General features: G+C 39.5%; 1 protein-coding gene across 5 annotated transcripts in view; it reads left to right on the top strand.

Moving 5' to 3' along the window:
- GRIK2 (glutamate ionotropic receptor kainate type subunit 2) overlaps positions 1 to 24,211 on the top strand; it is a 733,451-nt gene that overhangs the window by 8,616 nt on the left and 700,624 nt on the right. The gene's annotated exons all lie outside the window — the stretch shown is intronic.

Here is a 24,211-nt window from a genome sequence, read left to right as displayed (position 1 = left end):
ACGCCTGACTCCTTCTGGGCTGCACACCAGGGCCTGCTACTTGGCAGTCTTTGAGCCAGCATCTCCTGCACGCTGGCCCCTAGGGCGCTGTCTTGAAGCTCCAAAGCGGACTGTGGCAGTGGGGGAAAGCAACCAGAGGGTCAGTCATTGGTCACCTCCTACAAGCAAGCCAGCGGGCCCCTAGCGGCCGGCCTTTTCCCGGGTTTCCATCCTTTGTCAGCTTAACATGGCTTTTCCTGGACGCCCACCCAGCGGGCAGGCGAGGTGCCTCTTAGAGTCAGTTCCCCTGCATCAGGTCAAGTCAGAAGTTACCGCGCCGGCTTTTCTGGGCGCAGAGCCTAGGACATTCCCAAACAGGCCGCCTTGGAACGCTAGCGCTTGGGGCGCAGCGCGTGCCTGCGCGTCCGTGCGCATACCCAGCGCTTTGTAAATGAGGCATCTTTGTTTCTCCGCAGCTGCGTCCCAGCCCTGCTCCCCGCTTGAGAGGGCGAAGGCGAGATCCTTCCGTCTGCGGGGGTGTGGCGCCGATTCCTCCGTTTGGCAGCCGAACTGCCACTGCTCTGCGGCACTTGAACATTCCTTCTTTTGTTAACTTCTCTTCCGGGTCTGCACCAACTCCTGCCCCTGGGGAGGCTCGTGGAAGCCCGGTGTGGTCCGGTGCAGGGCGGGTCTCCCGCCCTCCATCTTGTAGCTTTGGCACGTTCAAACATCTTCTTCAAGCCACTTTTTCCCATATTAGGTTCTTAATCAAAGTCCTTATCTGAATTAGAATTTAGGACGCCAGGAGCAAAGCATCAATCCAAAGTTTCATACACTCCTGGGCGATTTCTCCAAGATGAGTCCCTTCCGTAGGAACTGAGGGTATAATAGGCCACTTCATCCCTTTTGGTGTTTTCCCCTAACTTTTAAGCAAGCTAGAAGAGCAGTTTTCTTAAAAGGTTTCCTAGTCCAGATCTCGGCTCCCAGACGCGTTCGGATCTCCTTGGCACCGCGCATTGAGAGCCGGTCTATGGCATAGCGCGGAGTCACCGCCCTGTGCTAACGCCAGAGGTGAAGGCAGCCAGCTAGCCTCAGGGACGGCCCACACAATAAAACTTACCACGGAGTGGGGACGGAGCGGGCTTTCATGGACATTCCTCTATTTGTGCTCCCAGATGTAATAATTAATAACAAATGTACAGCAGCATCGCGAGTATAAGTGAATTAACAGAGCTTGGAAACTGCCACTCTCTACAAGTTATTTGAAAGTGATTTTTCTTCGTTTGGGAGGTGAGGTGGGCGGGAGGGAGGAGTGGCCTTACATCTGGAAGTAGGAAAACGGACTCCTGGGAGGCGGGGATGGGGGAGTAATAGCCGCTGCTGTCTACAACAGATAAAACCGTGTAACACCTGCTCAGCTGAGCTCTGGAAAGGAAGAGAGGGAAATCTTTCCAAGAATCGCCACCACGACGGGCATGCTTTTTTTTTGAAATCAGTTTTTCTCATAAGTTCTCACTTACTCTTAAAGCTTCAAAGAATAACCTGATGTGATCCATCAACGGAGGCGCAATCATTTCAGAAAATGACTTTGAAAAATGATCTTTTCGTCCTCTAGAAATAGCACTGCGTTACCACTCAGACGCATGAAACGCAACACACTTTCTGGCTTTGTGAGGTTGTCCTGCAGAAGTGAATAGGGGTTTATATGTCAGTAGACATTCCTTCAGATAAGTCTTACTTTTTGGTTTAACACAGGTGATCGGTACAGTGTGTTCATTCGCTAAATTCTCAAATGGCACTGTTTCAACATTTACTCAGCACAGGAAAGTTAATGTGAATCACTCTCACACAAAGGAAGAAAATATCATGATTAAGGGAGGATGTATCATTGATTATCCAATCCCTTTCAAGTCTATTCACCATTAAATAAAACGTTGTCTTTGATAATGGTGATACAATCTTTATGACATTCAGTTATCATAATTTCTGATAGAGAAAATGCTTTATTCTTTTGTGGTAAAAATTGAACGTTCAAGTGAGAGAGCTATGTTCTCTTTTTCCTTTTATTCTTAGGCTTTTTGCTTTACTGTAACCCCAATTATATTTATGCTCTAAAAATTGTTGATGCCCACTTGTGCACTTCAGGAGGAACGTCATTCATTGTCTTTCCCATGTACTATACTTAAGTCATCTACTGCATGTGAAATACTTGGGGCTTGCAAAGGATCCTAGATTTTTCCTAGGATGGTATGATGTATTGAAATGTAAGTGCTGATTGCTTTTCATTTGGGTGGTGACCTTTATCTTTTAAGGACATTCAGTGTGTTGTTCAGGTATCAAAGGATTAGAGGTGCTTCAAATTGTAAACTCTAAATTGTAGAATGAAAGCTAAGGCCAAAAGACCCTGAAAGGGAAGGAAGTAGGTGAGCTTCATCGTTATTGACTAGTCTAGATTAAACACTGAAGAGGAAGATTTCAATCTGATAACGTCATAAGGCTTCCTGTTTTCTTTGCTGCTTCTGCTGACAATTTTGTAAGGTAATTAAATCGGCTGATTGAAGTCACAGTGGTCATGGGGCGATAAAGACCATTTGGATTTAATGGAATTTAAAACAACAGAGCACTGAACACAACTCTTACCGAACAAGAATTTTAATGGCCCATTCAGGGTGCTGACTAAATAGAACGCCCTTAACAAGTTTAATTGAAAGGGCAAGGCAGATTAGCACTATATAGTCTTTATGGTTGAAGATTGGGAAATTAAAATTATCCTTTTAAAAGACTCATTAATGCATTATCAAGATTTAATGTAGGTTAAATAAGCTTTCTTTAGACCTTCATCATATACCATGAACCTAGGTTTAGGACCAAGTTTCAATAAGGATATTTTTTTAAGAGCTGACTTAAAAATGGTAATGAAGGTCTCCCTCATTTCAAAAACAAAAGGCATTTTAAATGCTTTGAGGGAATTGAAGGAAATAGAGGGAAGTATTGATGATGAATCCTTCATCTGTAACCTAAAATTTAAAAAATTGACTTTTAAAGTTTTTATATTGCTATTTTTTTTCATAAATGAGAAACTGTGGAGAGTTTACAAAGGAATGTTCTCTTTTTTGAAGTTTCAACAAAATATTAGGTGTTTGATCTATTATGTTTTCTTGGTAATCTTGACCTCTTTCCTTACTGCAATTTCTAGTGTTTCTATAGTGTTCTATAGAACACTTTAAGTTCTCTCTGCTCTTAGAAAAAGGGAAGTTCCTTGCTCTACACTGGAGACACTAAAGTACGGTCAGTCCCAAGGTGAAAGTCAAGCCTCAGTTTCTTATGAAATTATTCACTTCACCCAATTCTTGTCCTATAGAATTGCTTACTCAGTCAGTTCTTCAGCTATTTCCAGAAAAACCTGACACTCAAATTATCATCTACCCATCTACACTTTTTTTTTTTTGGCCAGGCAGAGTTAGACAGTGAGAGAAAGAGACAGAGTTATAGACAGTGAGAGAGAGACAAAGGTCTTCCTTCTGTTGGTTCAGTCACCTAATGGCCGCTATGGCCAGCGCTGTGCTGATCCGAAGCCAAGAGCCAGGTGCTTCTTCCTGGTCTCCTGGTCTCCCATGCGGGTGCAGGGACCCAAACACTTGGACCATCCTCCTCGCCCTCCTGGGCCACAGCGGAGAGCTGGACTGGAAGAGGAACAACCAGGACAGAACCAGCGCCCCAACCGGGACTAGAACCCGGGGTGCTGGCGCCGCAGGCGGAGGATTAGCCAAGTGAACCATGGCGCTGGTCCAATTGTACACAATTTTGAAAATTGATTTAATAGTACTGTGTTGGCCAAACCAGAAACATTGAGAAGGTGAGAGGTGGTCTAAAGGTCATCTATTTTTACCCATGGGCCTACCTCAACATGCTACAGGTTTTCCTAGGCACACATACTTTCCTCCCTTTTCATGTATCCCCAAACAAGTAAGGATTATCTCTTCCACACACCCTTAAGGCCAAACCTTTTTTATTTTTAGAGTGTAAAATAACTCATCTGATAAAACTAATCTCCTTGAGTGTGAGTGGGAGGTTGTAGAAGACTCACAAATTCTTTCTTTAGGATTTAAAATTTTTCATTTTAGTTCTACATTTGGATTGAGGCTCCTACCCAAAGACAGCAGCACTCAGCAGCACTCAGATATAGCATCTGATGCTTAGTTTCTGCCTAGCAATTGATTTAAACACTTTATTTCCTTAATGAAAAACAATACTTTTTTCTGGATTTAGTTTAGACAAGTGAGTCACTAGATAACAGGCCACATGTGAAGATCTGAAATGCATTGAGGAGGTTGTATTTTTAAGATATTTGCCCTATTAATATATAATTCTCAGTTTTTTTTTTTTTTTTTGATTGAGTGTCTTCTCCCATGGCCTTGTTTTAAGACAAGTGTATTCTTAAAGAAACAGCGCATAGTCCCAAGACTATAGAGTTAGGATGAGTCTGTTAGAGCAATCGATTCAGTCTGTGATAGAAATGTTCAGATACAAAAGAGAATATTGGTGCCTAAGGGAGTACTGAGTGAATAGCACTGATGTGAGGAGGAGGCTGAGAAGGGAGGAGTTAAATGACATTTGAAACACAGTGTTTTCTAGATTTACTGCTAGACATACCAGTGCTTTGTACTGGAGTGCATTAAATCAAATAGTGGAGCACATGTGATTATTTTAAGTAAGATGCCAATGGTTTACGCACATTGATATATTCTCTTCCAATCAAAAGGATCTTAATATTCTTCATCTTCTAAATCAATCAGCTAATTTTTCATAATTTAACTAATCCAAGTATTTGGAAAGTGTTGTCTCTAGCTTTCATTTTTGTCTCCAGCTCTGTCTATTTAAGTCCTTGACCTATCACACTGGGAATATTGCTTATCTAAAATGATCAAGTTGCAGTATTTTTTGGGGGTATTTGGTCTATTTTGTATGCCTTTTAAATTCTGCTGCCCCACTTTTTTTTTGTTTTGTTTTGTTTTGTTACTTTCTAAAGCATCTGCATTCAGTTCATCATAGCTTTTAGTGTATTCCCTCAGAATAAATGAAATAAGAATTCTCTCAATATGGATGCAAACTATTCAATCCCAAAACTTCTGAATTAAAATATTGGGGCCAGCACTGTGGCCAGCAGGTTAACGCCCTGGAGAGGCACCAGCATCCCATATGGGTGCTGGTTCTAGTCCTGGCTGCTCCTCTTCTGATCCAACTCTTTGTTATGGCCTTGGATAGCAGCAGAGCATGGCCCAAGTCCTTGGGCCCCCGTACCCACGTGGGAGACCTGGAGGAGGCTCCTGGCTCCTGGCTTCGGATCGGCACAGCTTCGGCCGTGTGGCCATCTAGGGAGTGAACCAGTGGAACCTCTCTCTCTACCTCTCTCTGTAACTCTTGTCTTTAAAATAAATAAAATAATTTTAAAAAAAAGAAAAAAATTGAATTAAAAGTATTATAAGTTTAGAGATGAATTGTCAAGGGCAATTAAACATGTTGTCCTGGGTCACAGTTAGTGTTAGATTTTAGATCAAAATGTGACTACCCTAACTGCTAACTCTAGTGATGTTTGCCACTGAATAATACTGTTTTTCCGGTGTAACCTATGACTTCCTTTGCTTTATATCAGAGAGCCAGAACTCTGGCTGGGGCTTGAAAAAAGTGTGATAGAGAAGGGGAGGGGAAATGTATCTTTGGTGGAAGAATCAGCACAAGAAAAGAAATTCAGACATAAATTTAAAAGGTTAGCTTTGGGGCAGGTAATGAATCAGCCTTGTGACAGCATAGGTCAGACCTTGATTTTTTAGAGCTTTATATTTAGGTTACAGGGTTTGGACTTCTGTGTGTAATCCCTGGAAAGCTATTGAATGTGAGAGTGACCTGACTTGGTCTTGAATAAGCAGCCAAGTTATTTTGAAATTTGTTGCTTGCATTTTTTTTTTTTTTTTGGTGAGTAATAGATGGATTTCCATTCTATCTTACTGAAAAGACCAATGCTTGCTCTTGATCACTGACATTTTGAAGAAGATTTTGGTCAAGCATCACAGATTGTTCTGGTTAAAGCCTGCAGAGGGGTAGTATTAATGATAAACACACACACACACACACACAAACATACACTATGTTGGGGGAGATATTTATTATAATGAATTGGCTCACTTTATTATGGAAGCTGAAATGTCCCAGTATTTGCAATTAACAGGCTAGAGACCCATTGATGTCGTTCCAATCAAAAAACCAATAGCCCAGAAGCTCAGGAAGAATCAGTGTTTCAGTTCAAGTCTGAAAGAAGGGAAGATAAAAGTCTTGGCTAAAAGATATAGTCACTCAGGACTCAGGACAAATTCTTATTTTCAGGACAAGCCTCCCATTTGTTCATTCAGGCCTTCAAATGATTGGATGAGACCCACTCACATTAGTGGCCACAAACAACTTTACTAGGTCTACTAATTCACATGTTAATCTCATCTGGAAACACCCTCACACACACACCCAGAATGTTTGGCTAAATGGGGACCTTGTGGTCGCACTAAGTCAACACATGAAGTGAGCCATCATTAACATACTTCCTAAGCAATGTTCTGAAAGGAAAAGAAGGTCTTCTTAATATGTGGCCAGACCAAATGATTAAGCAAGAAACTGTCATCATTTAATCCCAAGGAAAAGTACTGGATGGGAATTTGCTTCTTTGGGGGATCCCATAAATTGCCAATAGGGAATGCTCAGTTGTTTTATCCCTAATTCCAAGAAGATCTCTATTACCTGAAACACATACATATGAGTATACATAGTGAATAACTTATATACATATATTTATATAGTTTTATGTAAAAGTCCTTTTCAATCACAGTAAAATTTAAAAATATATTTTAGTAGAATATGTTTATTATTAGTAATATTTTCTTATTTTACATAAACTCAGGACCCCAGACCCAGGATTTGGTTGCTAGAGTCATGGATTTGACTATTTTTTAAAAACTTTTTCATATGTTTATTTGAGAAGCAGAGTTACAGAGAAAGGGAGAGACACAGAGAGAGGTCTTGCATCCACTTGTTCACTCCCCACATGGCCACAGCAGCTGGAGCTGAGCTAATTCAAAGCCAGGGTTCTAGTCCTGGTTGGGACATCGGATTCTGCCCCGGTTGCCCCTCTTCCAGGCCAGCTCTCTGCTGTGGCCAGGGAGTGCAGTGGAGGATGGCCCAAGTGCTTGGGCCCTGCATCCCATGGGAGACCAGGATAAGTACCTGGCTCCTGCCATCGGATTAGCACGGTGCGCTGGTCACAGCGCAGCGGCCATTGGAGGGTGAACCAATGGCAAAAGGAAGACCTTTCTCTCTGTCTCTCTTTCTCACTGTCCACTCTGCCTGTCAAAAAAAAAAAAAACCAAACAAAAAAAAAAAAAACAAAAACAACAAAAACAAAAACAAAAAAACAAAACAAAAACAAAAACAAAACAAAACAAAACAAAAAAACAAACAAAACAAAAACAAAGCCAGGAGTCTGGCTTTCTTCCAGGTCTCCCATGTCAGGGCAGGGGCCCAAGCACTTGGGCCATCTTCCACGCTTTCGCAGACCATTAGCAGCTAGTTGGATCAGAAGTGGAGCAGCCAGGATTTGAACCCATTGCCATAGGTGGAGACTTAGCCTACCATGCATGCCAGAGTGTCGGCACTGGATTTGGCTATTGACTTTGTCAATAGTAGTAAAAAATAGGAAATATAATTAAATTTCCCTGGGCCCTGACTTACCTTTTTGAAGCATAGTATTATTTGCCATCTGTTTAATTTTTAAGTATAATGTTGGAATTAATAGGAAAATGTATAGACCTCTGAGTTAACTGACAGAAAAAGTCTTTTTGAGTTTTAAAGTGTAATTATTAATTTACTGAGTATATGTGGAACAAAGTAATAAACTCATCATTTTATTCAGCTTCTTAAACTGTGCATGAACATTTAAGAATAATCTTCCTTGGAATGTATCCAAAACAAAATGACAAACAAATTGAAAAGGATTACTGATCAAACAGAACAAACTTTTTTTTCTTATTTCACGGTTTTTAGAAGAAAAAGTCCATAGTTTTTCTTCCAAAAACATCAGGAATTTAATTGGTATTCTTAAATATATAGACTGTAAGTCTGAAACAAATGAAAACTAGAAGCAAAAATAATGAGGAAAAAATAATAGAAATCTGGTATAAGATTTCTTATTTTTTATTTCTTTCAACTGCATAGTTCTAGTTTACATATGCAACAATTGCTGAAAAGCTGTATGTCATTTCAAACATACTTCATTAATCATTCATCTGCACTTGATGAACTTAAATAATTATTCAAGCTTTGTAGACATGTGACTGCATTTGATCCATTTATGTTGATTCAGGAAAGTTCTGCACTCAAAATTACTGCAGTTCTTTGGAAATAGATAATGGTTACATTTACCTCATTTTCCCCGATAACTCCTCTAAGCTTTCTTCAGTTTTTTTTTTTTTTCTTTAAAGATCTAATCACTGCTGGAGGGAGGTGATTAGGAAGAACTGAGAAATGAAGGGGTCTCCATTTCCAACTACATCAGAAGATTCACGGGACCATATATAAAACCATATATTTCAACCGCTGCTGTCATTTTATATTTAGAATTTTTTTTTCAAAACTTCAAAATTTAAAGTGTATTAGAAAAATATCCTTGCTGTCGAAGATATTTAGGTTTTAGATAGATAATTTTTAGCTCTCAATAATAGGATGTAGAAGGGACTCACTCAAGATTTTTATGTCAAACTAAACAAAGAATGGACTGTACAATGAAAAAACTAATCTTTTGTCTTAAACTTTAGCCTAGTCTTTGTATTTCTTAAAGCAGCTGGACTGTTGCAGCAGAACTGGTATCAGAGTACCAAGGTACTTCAAAAAGTTTGTGGGAGCCTGTGCTGTAGCATCGTGGGTTAAGCCTTCCCCTGTGGGACTGGCCTCTCATATGGGTGCCTGTTTTATCCACTTTTATTCCAGCTCCCTGCTGATAGCCTGGGAAAGCAGCAGAGGATGGCCCAAGTTCTTAGGCTCCTGTACCCATGTGGGAGTCTTGGAAGAAAATCCTGGCTCCTGGCTTCAGATCAGTTCAGCTCTGGCTTTTGCTGCCATTTGGGAAGTGAACCAGTGATGGAAGACCTCTCACTCTCTCTCTCTGTCTCTCTGTCTATAACTCTACCTCTCAAACAGATGAATAAACCTTTGAAAAAAGTTTGTGAGAAAATGTAATTAAAATATAAGTTTATTTTAGTCCAAAAAGTTTTGAAGTCCATGTATATTTTTTTCATGAAAGGAATTGTCCATGAATTTTTTTAAGTACTCTCATATATGAACTATTTTTGAATTCTTCTCTGCAGTGGTCAAAGACAGATCAGTGTCCTGTTCAGTCATCTTTCCCTTAGGAGTCTAGCTTGATCTCTTAAGAAGCATTCCCAGAGATTTTCAGTGATAGTCATGCATCCTCAGCTTATTCTCCTAGATCCATTTCTCTTACTTTTGCTGTATCATATATGACCTAGCTTTCAAAAATCTAAATTAAGTTTTGGTTGGCTCCTCCACAAAGTGTCTTTTTGGAAGGGCATCCTGTAGAATAGATTAAACCATTGATAATAGAACTTTATCAGATTTGTGATTCTCAAACTTTGCTGTATATAAAAAGGGAGAAAGACTAAATGATTTAAATTTTTGATCTCCAAACTTGGAAATTCTGTGGTTTTAGATATTTTACTTTTTCATGAACATGGGTTATCTTTCCATTTATTTGTGTCATCTTCAATTTATTTTATCAGTATTTTGTTGTTTTGTAGTTTTTTGTTGTTTTTTTTTTTTTTTTTTTTTTTTTTTGACAGGCAGAGTTAGACAGTGAGAGAGAGAGAGACAGAGAGAAAGGTCTTCCTTCCGTTGGTTCACCCCCCAGATGGCCACTACAGCCGGTGCTCTGCGCCGACCTGAAGCCAGGAGCCAGGTGCCTCCTCCTGGTCTCCCATGTGGATGCAGGGCCCAAACACTTAGGCCATCCTCCACTGCTTTCCTGGGCCACAGCAGAGAGCTGGACTGGAAGAGGAACAACTGGGACAGAATCCGGTGCCCCGACTGGGACTAGAATCTGGGGTGCCGGTGCCGCAGGCGGAGGATTAGACTGGTGAGCCGTGGCGCCGGCCTGTTTTGTAGTTTTCAATGTAGAGATATTTTACATGTTAAATTTATGCCTAATTATATTTGTCTCAACTATGTAGTTCTATGGGTTGGCCTTATTCCTTGGATATGGAAATTTTAATTTATTTATTTATTTTTGGTTCAAAAGCATCTTAAGTAACTGTACATAAAAGAGACAAAGCTTTCACACAGGTTGAGAATGAATCACTGAGCTAGATATTTCTAAGGACTTTTTTGACTTTGAAATTTATGATTCTTTTATTTATAATAGACAAGTCATCGCCTTTCTGAATTGGAGTTGATAATCATGATTAGACTACATAAAACAATAAACTGTGTCGACAATGATTGAGTCGTGGGTAGTTTATCATTTCTCATAGAACAGTGTTGGACTCTCAGCACACCACTGAAGGACTATTGAGCATTTGGAATATTCATATTCACATAACCAACTCAGTGACCCAGAGGGATCTTAAACAGGTGTTGTTTTACAAATAATGTCTAAGATGATGTATGATTATGGGACATTTCCTTCTCGGTCTGCCACCATGGGAGTCCCTAACAGATCATTTACAATTTTTGTTTTCTCAAACTTGATCAGAAAAAACTCCTGCAGTCATTTGCTTTGGTTGAGAGGCTTGCAGCTTTTCAGTTGCCATGGTCATGTATTAATGGCCCAAAACCTGGGCTGAAAGTAATGTCGAACCTAGGCAGTACTTATTAGAAACGTATTGGATAATGGCAGGACTGTCCCCATCTCCATCCTCATTGCTCTTTTTATATCTTTGGACCATTCCTATGTTATAGTTCCAAGATATGAAATCTGGACACTATGTTTGTAGTGCTCATATATTTGCCTTAGGTGCCTATTACTTATGATTATGCATGCTACTTATTTTAGTATGAAAATATAATATAATCATCTGTACAAATTACTGGTAACTGTTTTTCTTATTGATTGCATAGTAGGTGAAACACTTAGGTTATTATGTGTATTCCTATAGTTCAACTTGCTATCTGGGAGATTTTAGAGAGAATTATGATATTTTACTGTTCTATAATTTTAGTTACATATTTATAGATTACTTAGAGATTTCAGTATAATAAAGTCATCATAGTCACATACTAACTAATTTTAAGATTATTATTGTCCATTTCACTTCAACAGGTTTCCTTTTTGGTACTCGGTTAGTTGTCACCAATCAGGGAAAACATATGAAATGGACACTATGAGAAACAGTGACTTGATCAGCCCTTGTTCTGACTGTCGATGAACAACTTAATACTTTATCACTTTTAGTATTTTTTTTTGTTCTACTTAATACTATTGGTGGAACTCTTTAATTAACACACAGTTATTCTTAGGTGCTTAAATTTAACTGAAAAGTGATCCCTGTTAAACATAAGAGTGGGAATAAGAAAGGGAAGAGATGCACAATTTGGGACATGCTCAGCTGACTTGCCCCAAATGGTAGAGTTAGAAACGTGCCAGGGAATTCCAATTCAATCCCATCAAGGTTGCATGTACCAATGCCATCTCATTAGTCCAAGTGATCAATTTCAGTTCACAGTTGATCATACTGATAGGTCTAAGAGTCAAAGGGATCACACAAACAAGACTAGTGTCTGCTACCACTAACTGATAGAATTAAAAAGGAGAGAACGTTCCAATATGGGGGTCAAGATACATAGCAGACTCATAGACTGGCAGACGTCCTAAACAGCACTCTGAACTCAGAATCAGCCCTTAAGGCATTCAGATCTGGCTGAAGAGCCCATAAGAGTATTTCAGGCATGGAAAGCCAAGACACTCTGGCAAAAAAAAAAAAAAAAAAAAAAATGATCTAAATGAAAGATCTCTGTGAGTGAGATCCCAGTGGAAAGAACAGGGCCATCAAAGAAGGTGGTACCTTTCTCTGAAGGGAGGAGAGAACTTCCGCTTTGACTATGACCTTGTCTAAATAAGATCGGAGTTGGCAAACTCAAAAGGCTTCCATAGCCTTGGCAACTCATGACAAGAGCCTCGGGTGATTACTGATGCCATAAACAAGAGTGCCAAATTGTTAAGTCAACAACAGGAGTCACTGTGTACTTACTCCTCATGTAGGATCTCTGTCCTTAATGTGTTGTGCTATGTGAATTAATGCTATAACTAGTACTCAAAACAGTACTTTACACTTTGTTTTGGTATGGGTGCAAACTGATAAAATCTTTACTTAATATATGCTAAATTGATTTTCTGTATATAAAGATAATTGAAAATGAATCTTGATGTGAATGGGATGGGAGAGGGAGTGGGAGATGGGATGGTTGTGGGTGGGAGGGAAGTTATAGGGGGGAAAAAGCCACTGTAATCCAAAAGCTGTACCTTGGAAATTTATATTTATTAAATAAAAGTTAAAAAAGATTATTATTGAAGAATATACTTTACGTTATTATTTCTCAGAAGTTTTCTTACTTGGGTGTCACTATATTTAGAAAAATGTCTAAATGTTTGATTCTTTTAATAATACATAGTTCATAGAAAATTTAGCAATTAGGAGCATGCAAAAATCAAGTATTTTGTGAGGCAAAGCTAATTAAATGATTGACTGATTTATTATGCTAATACTTACTGAGTACTTGCATAGCTAATATGCTGGACACTTCATTAAATATATTTGTCATCTCTTTTAATCCCAAGAATATTAACATAGGTGATTAATAGTGCCATTCCCATTTTAAAGATAAAACTGTAGTTGACTGAGGCTCCTTTAGATCAGATACTTCAAAGCTTATGTTGTTCTCCCAAATTTGGATCCCACAGAAGTCCTTTGAAATTGTTTAGGCCCGTCTGTGAGGTGTTTTTTAGAAATAGGAGAGGATAATCAGTCAGGGCCCTTTGGTCTGTGGACATAGGGACAGACTTTTACATGGGGACATGCAGAACGAGATGTTGTTATCTCTAACTCTATAATTATATGCTGGGGATGATAGCTTTAGAGGAAGGAAGAACAATTTTTTTTAAATTCCTACATGTGTGCTAGGCTAAGGATTTAGATTGTAGCCCCTGGTTTCCTACTTGCTTCCTAGAATACTTCCATCAGTGTTGGTGCTGATGAAATTGCAAAAGGAGAGGAGCAGCAGCCCTTTTAACAGCATTCTACTCTTTGTTTTCTGATTTGCTAAGCAAATTCCAGGTGTTGTACTTGCTAATCACATTATTATCCCTGGTGCTTAATTATTTTCAGTAGGGAAATGGAGTTGTTTGGGGCTTCTAGGAAATTAAATTGAATTTTAAAAGCCACTTCTACATAACAATTAACATTTTGAATTGAGTAATTCCTTAGAGTTCCTGCTAGATGAGTTTACTCAGTTTTATTTCTTTGAGGGATCTTCTTTTAAATACTAAATTTATTTGTACTATTATTTTGAGGTCATTTTTTAGCTTTTATTTAGTAAATATAATTTCCAATGTACAGCTTATGGATTACAATGGCTCCCCCCCATAACTTCCCTCCCATCCTACTCCTCCCATCTCCCTCTCCCTCTCCCATTCCAGTCACATCAAGATTCATTTTCAATTATCTTTATATACAGAAAATCAATTTAGCATATATTAAGTAAAGATTTCATCAGTTTGCACCCACACAGAACATAAAGTGTAAAGTACTGTTTTGAGTACTAGTTATAGCATTAATTCACATAGCACAACACATTAAGGACAGAGATCCTATATGAGGAGTAAGTACACAGTGACTCCTGTTGTTGACTTAACAATTTGGCACTCTTGTTTATGGCATCAGTAATCACCCGAGGCTCTTGTCATGAGTTGCCAAGGCTATGGAAGCCTTTTGAGTTTGCCAACTCCGATCTTATTTAGACAAGGTCATAGTCAAAGCGGAAGTTCTCTCCTCCCTTCAGAGAAAGGTACCACCTTCTTTGATGGCCCTGTTCTTTCCACTGGGATCTCACTCACAGAGAACTTTCATTTAGATTTTTTTTTTTTTTTTTTTTTTTTTTTGCCAGAGTGTCTTGGCTTTCCATGCCTGAAATACTCTTATGGGCTCTTCAGCCAGATCTGAATGCCTTAAGGGCTGATTCTGAGTTCAGAGTGCTGTTTAGGACGTCTGCCAGTCTATGAGTCTGCTATGTATCTTGACCCCCATATTGGAACGTTCTCTCCTTTTTAATTCTATCAGTTAGTGGTAGCAGACACTAGTCTTGTTTGTGTGATCCCTTTGACTCTTAGACCTATCAGTATGATCAACTGTGAACTGAAATTGATCACTTGGACTAATGAGATGCCATTGGTACATGCAACCTTGATGGGATTGAATTGGAATCCCCTGGCACATTTGAGGTCATATTTTTAGAAGATTTATTTATTTATTTGAAATGCAGATAGAGTGATAGATTGATTTTCCCTCCTCTGGTTTACTTACCAAATGGCTGCAGCAGCCAGGGCAGGGCCAAGCCAAAGCCAATAACCAGGAACTCGATCCAGCTCTCCTTCATGGGTGGCAGGAATTCAAGTACTGGGCTGTCATCAGCTACTTCTCAGGTGCTTTAGCAGGTAGCTGGATCAAAAGTAGCAGTGAGAATCTGTCCTAGGCGCTCTGATATGGGATATAAGCAGCAACTTAATCCACTGTACTGTGTTGCTAGTCACTGAGATAATGTTTTTAACAATTGGTCACATTAAAGGTTTCTTTTCTTTTTTTTTTTTTTTTTGACAGGCAGAGTGGACAGTGAGAGAGAGAGACAGAGAGAAAGGTCTTCCTTTGCCGTTGGTTCACCCTCCAATGGCCGCCACGGCCAGCGCGCTGTGGCCGGTGCACCGCGCTGATCCGATGGCAGGAGCCAGGAGCCAGGTGCTTTTCCTGGTCTCCCATGGGGTGCAGGGCCCAAGCACCTGGGCCATCCTCCACTGCACTCCCTGGCCACAGCAGAGAGCTGGCCTGGAAGAGGGGCAACCGGGACAGAATCCGGCGCCCCAACCGGGACTAGAACCCGGTGTGCCGGCGCCGCTAGGCGGAGGATTAGCCTAGTGAGCCGCGGCGCCGGCCACATTAAAGGTTTCTTACGTTGCTAGTAAAATGGTATGAATGTGTGTGGCTAGAGCCTTTGAGAAAAAATAATACTGTCATCTATGGAATAAGAAGTTAAAAGTGATTGCCCTAAGTTCTAATTGTGAGGCACCTGCATCACTTGAAGTAGCTATGTCTTGTCCGCTCATCAGAGGGAATGAAGTGGTTTCAATGCAAGTACAGCAAAAATGACTGAAGATGGGTTACATGTGTGTAAGAGGGTGAAATTCCATGGACTTGTGGACACTATTCTCATCTTCTAATGGAGTCTATATAACTTCAGCACAAATGTTTTCAGTCCATGTTAATATGATGGAGATTCTAGAAGTTGCATATGTTGCCACACTGTGCCCTCCTTAACATTCCTCCTCTATATACCTGGGTATTTTCTTTTCAACCCTTTTAGATTGTCTTTAAATTCAATGTTTCATGATTTGCCGTATGTGTTACATAGTCACAGTGGAATCCGGAATGTTAACCATTCCACCTCTTCTTAAAATGACATGGGTAGAGAATTCTTTAAATATTGCCATCTGTCAATCTTTGGGAGCTTTCCAAATTATGATTTTCTAAATTATATTTTTCCAAATTATGATACCATAACCAGTATCTAGTAACCTACTGTGGCCAGAAGCCATTAGACTGATCTAGAGATGCATGGAAAATGTGGTCAGAAAGATTGGGATTTCTAGACCAATTTTACCACTTAAAAGTATGTAACTTTAGCAAGGTTCTCAACCTTTGAGTATGATTTTTCTTCAGATGTGAAGATAGTAACACATCGCTTATTTGGTTATTTCTGGGATTAAGTGAAATAAATTCCATGCCCTTAGGAAGCATCCAAAAACATTCCTTCCTTTTTTGGAAGGGTAGAAGTGTTTTTCTGGGTGTGCAAGTGTTTAACAGTAGATTAGCTCTATATCCTACAAGAGCCTGTCTGTCAAATGCAGATTTACATGTTTACTGACTACTAGTTTCAGTTTCTGTGCAACTGAGATACAAATTCAGCCCTAGGCTTTTATCTACAGATCTGAGAGGTAGAAGGCTGGCAGGCACCTGTAATTATAGCAGCAGTGATGAGTTGCACCTGAATTGCTTAGCATTTTGAGGCTTTTATGGACTGCCTGGCTTGGGTATTGCTAAAGTGACTCTGGGAATAACAGACAGTATTTTTGCAAGTGTTTGTCTTCCTATTATCCATCCTAACATAATCCTAGAATCTCCACAGACATGCAGGAGTTTCTTTGTTGCTTTCTGGCAGTAGATAAAAGAGCTCATGTTTATAAAGTATTTGTGCAGAGTTTAACAGCCGTTTTATGGACTGGTACTAGATTACACATGGAGGGGTGGAATAAAGATAGTTTTTCCACTGACACTTTTAAAATCTTATATTTGGATTTCTGTGAATGAAAGTATTACTTCACATAATTCTAAGACTTTAAGCTTTGCAAATGATGGACTCATGTTTCTTCCTTTCCTTTCAACTTGGTTGCTCATGAAGGCATCCTACTCAGTATTTCTAAGAGGTGTGATAGGGACGATTGGGACTTTTTCTGTGAGGCTGATAGTTGGGCAGGTGAGGAAAGGTGGGAGAGGAGACCACCATTTTCCTTCTGTTAAACCTCTGTCATTAATTATTCACTTTTTTCTCTTTCCCTAGATTCTCATAGTAAAAGAGGCAATGCTCTTATTCAGCATCCACTGAATGAGAAATGATTATTTGAAGAAGCATCTTAAAATGATATTTATGCAATCTAAAAGCAAAGAAGCACACAAACTCATGTTATTTTCCACTTATTTCATTTATCTGAAAGCCTCGGTTATAGGGTCATGCTGACATGCTACAGGGACTTAAAATATTACTGCAACTCATGGAGTGTGCTATTTTTAATGTCATCATGCCTACATGACTTCTTACCCTTTTAGAGCAGAGGTGAATCTTAACTAGCTGCACCTAGGATAGGAAAGAAGGAAGCCTTCACACATTTAACACTCCTAGTCCTCTTAGTTGATTCCTCTGACTCACCCCTTCCCTGGCAGCTGCGATACCTTGTCTTTTTTCGTCTTTCTCAACTGCGCACCAAGTTGAATTTACTTTCTTGACTTACTTTGTTTTATTCTGCATGTGGTTTTTAGGATCTATTCCCTTTGCCCCTCCACCTTTCCAAGATCCATTTCCACCTTCTTCTTTCTATTAACATTCTTTTCTCAGAGTAATTCTTGCCCTGCTTGTATAGCAAGCTAGTAGCTTATTGGATAACCCAAATCTCATGTAGGCATGTGCAAAGAGGCTAGGGAGGGAGAGATATTTAGTTCATCTAGTAACATGCAGGGATGCCTGAGGTCCTGAAATAGATAGAAATTCTCTACAACTACAGTAGCCATATATTATAAATATAAAAGACCCTAAATCAAAACATTGGTCTGAATTATATGGGTAGATTAGAGGGACAGTGGAATAGTGTGTTTAAAACTGTGACTGCCTCACAACACCAGTAAATAACAGGTTTGTAGAGCTTTTCATTTTTTTCTTTTTAAAAATTTATTTATTTGAAACAGTTACAGAGAGAGAGGGAGGGACAGAGACAGAGATTTTCCATCCAGTAGTTCACTTTCCAAATGGCAGCAGCCTCTTCTGGCTCTCCCACATGTGTACAGGGCTCCAAGCATTTGTGCCTCCTGCACTGCTCTCCCAGGCCATTAGCAGGGAGTTGGATCAGAAGTGGAGCAGCTAGACACCAACCAGCACCCATGTGGGATGCTGGTGTTGCAGGCAATGGCTTAACCCACTGTAACACAATGCCAGCCCCAAGCTTTTTGTTTTATATGCATTTGCATGCACAGTATTTGTATATACTCTGTTATAAACCTAAGAAGTAAGAGCTATTAATCCCCTTTTACAGATGAGGAAACTTGCAGAGAAAGGCCATACAACTTGCTCTAAATGTCCCAAATATTGAAGTTTGGTTTAGACTTCTGATACTGTCTTATGCTCCTTTATTTTCAACAGCTTTTGGTTGAATTTTACTATTATTGGATTGGCCTGAGAGATTCCCCAAAGCTCCCTGTTGGAACTAGTGCAGGTCCTGCCTGCTGTAACAAGAATACCCCTCCTTGGGGCCGGCACCGTGGCTCACTTGACTAATCCTCTGCCTGAGGCACCGGGATCCCATATGGGCCCCGGGTTCTAGTTCCAGTTGCTCCTCTTCCAGTCCTGCTCTCTGCTGTGGCCCGGGAAGGCAGCGGTGGATGGCCCAAGTGCTTGGGTGCCTGCACCCACATGGGAGACCAGGAAGAATCACCTGGCTCCTGGCTTCGGATCGGCATAGCTCCAGTGGTAGCAGCCATTTGGGGGGTGAACCAATGGAAGGAAGACCTTTCTCTCTGTTTCTCCCTCTCACTGTCTGTAATTCTACCTGTCAAATAAATAAATAAACAATCTTAAAAAAAAAAAAAAAAAAACAAGAATACCCCTCCTCAAAAGAAGAGCCTGTGTTGTTCTGAAACAACTTGCAAAGAGCCTTTCCCAATTCTGGTTTACACAGAGAAAACTCATAGAACACAAGTTATTCTAAGCTCTAGACTGCAGCCCACAGCTAAAAAGAAAATGGTGATGGTGCAATTAATGATGATGATGGTTACTTTTCATTGAATATCTGCCATATGCCTGGTAAAATGCAAGTATTTTTAAATATTACTTCATTGCATCTTTACAGTAAGTCCATCATCCCTGCTTTAGAGTGTGAGAAGACCTAAGGATGATAAGTGATTTATCTGGGGTTTCACATCTACTAAGTGTCTGAGTGAAAATTTAAATGAGATCTGTCTGATTCACAGGCCCATGCTCTGTAGCCTGTCTTGTGCACTTATTATGGCTTTTGCACAGGAGTAAGCTCAAGAAAGAATACAAATGCCTTTGTCATATTCAACTACTCATTCATAAATAAGAATTAATGAACATATTAGGTTGAATCATATGAAATTGCTAATATTTGATCATTTGGACCAAGAAACGTAGTAATTCCTGTGACTTAACACGATGGTTCTCAAAATGTAGTCCCTGGGCCAACAGCATTTGCACCACCAGGATCTTACTAGCAGTGAGAATCCTCAGATCTCATCTTAGATCTACTGCAAAGAAACTGGGTGGGGGGCTCATCAATGTATGGATTAAGACCTGCAAGTGATTCTGATTTCCCACTAAAGTTTGAGAACTACTGGCTAACTTAATATGGTTACTAAACAGCTACTTTGTGTCAGGTGCTGTGTTAGTTACTGGATTTACAGTATGACTAGAAATGGGCATAATCCTTGATCTCAGAGAGTTTACATTTTACTGAAAATATCAAAGCTTTGAGAAGTACAAATATATTATTATTTTTAGTGATATTTACAGATACTCTTGACTTATGACCAGATTAAGTCCTAATGATGGCATTATAAATGGAAAATGTAGTAAGTTGAAAATGCATTTAATTCACCTACTCTGTTGAACATCAAAACTTAGCAGCACAATACACTGTAGAGTGTTACATGTTTACCCTTGTGGTCATATGGCTGACAAGGATGTGTGGCTCCCTGCCACTACCTAGCATTGAGAGAGAGAGAGAGAGAGAGAGAGAGAGAGAGAGAGAATCATACAGCTTATTGCTAGGCTGGGAAAAAATTCAAATTTCAAATTGCATAGTATGATTTCTACCAAATGCATATCACTTTTACACTATTGTAAAGTCGAAAAGTCAAAGCCGAACTATTGTAAGTAGAGCACCATCTGTATATTTTATTACAGTTTCCAAATCTTTCTGCCAAAAAACTAGACTCTTTGGAGGCAAAATCAGAGTGGAAAAGGGTTATATTTTCATCACATGAGTGTGCACAAACCAAGAGAGATGAACGTATCCAGGAACTGGTGTATGGAAACAGAGGTAAATCTAGTGGTCAGGGCTCAGCACCACTGAACCCAAACACACCAGGCTGCTTCTCCTCCCGTTCCCTTAACTTGCTTCCAAGAAAGGCTGTGTTCACTTTAAGGATGTATTAGGATGGGAAGGTTGCAATACGGGCTTGGTGAAGGCCCATATCAGCATAGGACACTTATGAAGGTTCAAGAAGAACTTGATGAGCCTCCAGCAGCTGGTTTATCCAGCTACTGATCTGCCACTCTGGAGCTCCTTCTCTGGAGAGCTCCAATTTGGGAGCAAATGACAACACTCAGAAAAACTTCATTCCAGAACTTTGTCCTTAAAGCTCTCTTCAGTAAGCTGTGCTCTATGATGTGACTCATGGCTCAGGGTTTGGACACACAGAGGAAAGAGGAGTTAGTTGGCATGAAGGGCAGTGTGGAACCTTCCTGTTGTCTAGGTCTCTGCCAACCTGGGGGGTTGTGCTCATTAAAGTTTGTCCATTAGTCCGGCGCCACGGCTCACTTGGCTAATCTTCCACCTGTGGCACTGGCAACCTGGGTTTTAGTCCCAGTTGGGGCGCCGGATTCTGTCCCGGTTGCTCCTCTTCCAGTCCAGCACTCTGCTGTGGCCCAGGAAGGCAGTGGAGGATGGCCCAAGTGCTTGGGTCCCTGCACCCAGGAGGAAGCACCTGGCTCCTGGCTTCGGATCGGCACAGCCCTGGCTGTAGCGGCCATTTTTGGGGTGAACCAATGGAAGGAAGACCTTTCTCTCTGTCTCTCTCTCTCTCTCACTAACTCTGCCTGTCTAAAAAAAAAAAAAAGTTTGTCCATTAATACTTTTCCATCACTAAGGGGAAAAGGGAGACATTCTCAATACTCCTGCATTCACAAATGCATGGGAGTTCTGAAGGTTTAAAGAACATTGCTAAGTAATTTGAAGTCAGAATCAAACATTCATCATTTTATTAATATTTTACTAACTAACCTTTTTCAAAATAGCATTTAAATAAGTACAAGTTATGCTGTTTGAATGAATCTCCACTTTTTTTAAACATCATTAGACCATTTGTGCCACAGTTTCCAAAAGAAACGTATAATAAACATCTGTTGTACGATATTTAAAAAAAAATTAAGTAGTCTCAAGTAAACTAACACTATCACTTGGATTCCCTCACTTCTATTGATAGCACCGTAGAAAATGATTGACATGGAATTTAATGCTGGGATTAAAAACTGAAGGTTTGCTGGGGACAGGGTGGGAAGACAATTTACCTTTTAAACACCAGTGATGCTATTTTAATGGCATTATAAAGGGTGCTCCTATTACTAATGCTAATTTTGAATTAAATTCCCAAATGTAATTTTGGCCTTGTTATACAAGAAGCAATTCACATTCACAAACAGCAGCAGTTGTGTACTTTGTAAAGGCGAGCCAAATGCATATCATTCATCAGGAGTGGAAGTCCCATCTCTGAGAATTCAGATGAGTGTTCACATAATCAGCACAGCTTTCTTACTCAGTTGATTAAATTACATTTCGTCTGCTTTAATTGAGGAAGGGGATTCTAAAGGTTATGAAATCAGTGCAAGCTGTTCTTGGATTGTATTATTTGCTTGAATTTGGGATCTAGATTTTTCTCATCACCTGAAAGACACAACATATTTTTCTCCTGGAGTCCTTCAGAAATTCCCAGAGTATACTAAAATATGGCATGAATAATTCATTTACTCACTGCACATTACAGCACTTAACAAAGGCTGCGGCCAGAATCCCCTCCTTGGGGAAGCTAATTTGGTGCATCATTACAGCTCTGATTTCACAATGTTTAGCACTTTTATGACCTATCTGATGAGGTCCTCCTTTCTTGTTCAGACCTTTTAGAGAAACACTTCAAGTTTAAAATTTCACTGGGTACACTGTTGGAAGGAAATACTCTTAGGCTTTCATATTTACTTCACCCTTACCTTTGAGTAAAAAGAAAATAGAAAAAATAACACTTTTTTATATAAAACCAATCTATTGATCACAAATGTTTCCTTACTATTAAAAAATAAAATAACATGATTTTAGTGATCTAGCTGTCTACTTAATTTTCTCCCTGAGTTGTTCAACGTTAGAACTCAATCAGTAAACCAATTATATGAATATCTGTGGACATCATTCAGACCTCTGTGTGTAGTCTTCTGTGTATTATTATTGTTCTTGTTTTATTTCTCTTAAGACTCTTAGGGGAATTCATATGGACCTCAAGTTGTCATAATACTTCCATGTTCTCTCAGTTATAATTCATCTCCACATGGGATGTGTCCTACCACAGAGCAGATGGACTTGTGCTCTTTGGCTCATGCTGAAATACAAAAGTCTGAAGGCAATGCTGACTATTCAGCTGACTGTAACAACAAACTTTACTCTGTGTGCTTTACCTTTTGTCTGAGTCCACAATCCACCAAGACAGAGGATTCCTCCATGTCTCTAATTAGAGCACAGCCAAGTGTATTTTTAGGCTGACTGGGTTCCAAGTAGTCAAAGGGTTCCCATTTTACTCTTATGGGGGAAGCCCATAAGCTTGTTATATTTATGATTTTTGGAGGGACCTAACACTGTTTTCCACAGATGCACCATTTTATAGTCCTATCAACGGTTTATATGTGTTCCGATTTCTCCGCATCCTCACCAATACTTTCTTTTTTTGTTGTTTGATATGTTTTTGATAGTATTTCATTATAGGTTTGATTTGCATTTCCTTGATTATTAGTTATATTGATCATCTTTCAGGTGTCTGTAGGCCATTTGTATATCTTCTTTGGATCTTATTTAGAGAAACATCTATTCACATCTTTTGTCTATTTTATAATTAGGTTATTTGCTTTTTTCTTTTTTTGCTTTGAGTTACAGGGAGTAGTTCTCTTTTGGAACTACTATTTGGTCAATTAATCCTACTTTTGAGTGTTTCCAAATGTATTGAAATCAGAATCTCCAGGAGATATTTGCATTTCTATGTTCATTGTAGTCCCAGGAAGCTATTCTTAAAAGGAATAATGCTATAATGAGTACTCAAACAGTATATTTCACTTTGTGTTTCTATGGGGGTACAAACTGTTGAAATCTTTACTTAATGTATACTAAACTGATCTTCTGTTAAAAAAAAGAGAAGAAATTAGCAATTCCCAACTTGACTCTCACTGGGATTAAACATGACAATAGGTCTGATCTGATTTCATCATTATTTAAAAAAATCATCTATTATTTTTCACTTTATGTTTCTGTGTGGGAGCAAACTGTTGAAATACTTACTTAATGTATGCTAAACTGATCTTCTGTATATAAAGAGAATTGAAAATGAATCCTCATGTGAATGGAAGGGGAGAGGGAATGGGAAAGGGGAGGGTTGCGGGTTGCAGGTGGGAGGGACGTTATGGGGGGGAAGCCATTGTAATCCATAAGCCGTACTTTGGAAATTTATATTCATTAAATAAAAGTTAAAAAAAAAGGAAAAGAACTCCATTTTTCATAGCACATGACTAACATGTATATGAAAACATGCTTGAGTTTACCAGCAAGCAGGGAAAGGCAATTTGAAAATAAGTGATGTATTACTTCACACTTGCTAGCCTGGCAGAAATAGAATAGAGCTACAGTATCTATTGCTACCTGCAAAGTGGAGGAAGCCAGTGCTTTCATACATTGCTGGTAGAAATGTGAAGTATTATAGCCTTTTTAGAAAGCAATCTGGAATATGTGTTAAAATTACATATTCACACAAGCAATATACTCAGAAAATCCTATCCTATGTGTTTTTAAATGATTATTTTCTTCTGCTTGAGAAGCAGAATAACAGAGAGAGGTAGAGGGAGGGTTAGGGAGAGAGAGAGAGGAAGAGAGAGAGAGAGAGAGAGAGAGAGAGAGAAACTTCCATCTGCTTATTCACTTTTAAAATGCCTGCAATAGTGCAACAGCCAGGGTTGGGCCAGGCCAAAGTCAAGAGCCTAGAACTCCATCTGGGTCCCTCATGTGGGGATGGCAGGAGCCCAAGCACTTGAGCTGTCATTTTCTGCT

Source organism: Oryctolagus cuniculus, chromosome 5 (assembly GCF_964237555.1).
Source record: "Oryctolagus cuniculus chromosome 5, mOryCun1.1, whole genome shotgun sequence".
Classification (NCBI taxonomy): Eukaryota; Metazoa; Chordata; class Mammalia; order Lagomorpha; family Leporidae; genus Oryctolagus; species Oryctolagus cuniculus.
This window is presented reverse-complemented; position numbering and strand designations above follow the sequence as displayed.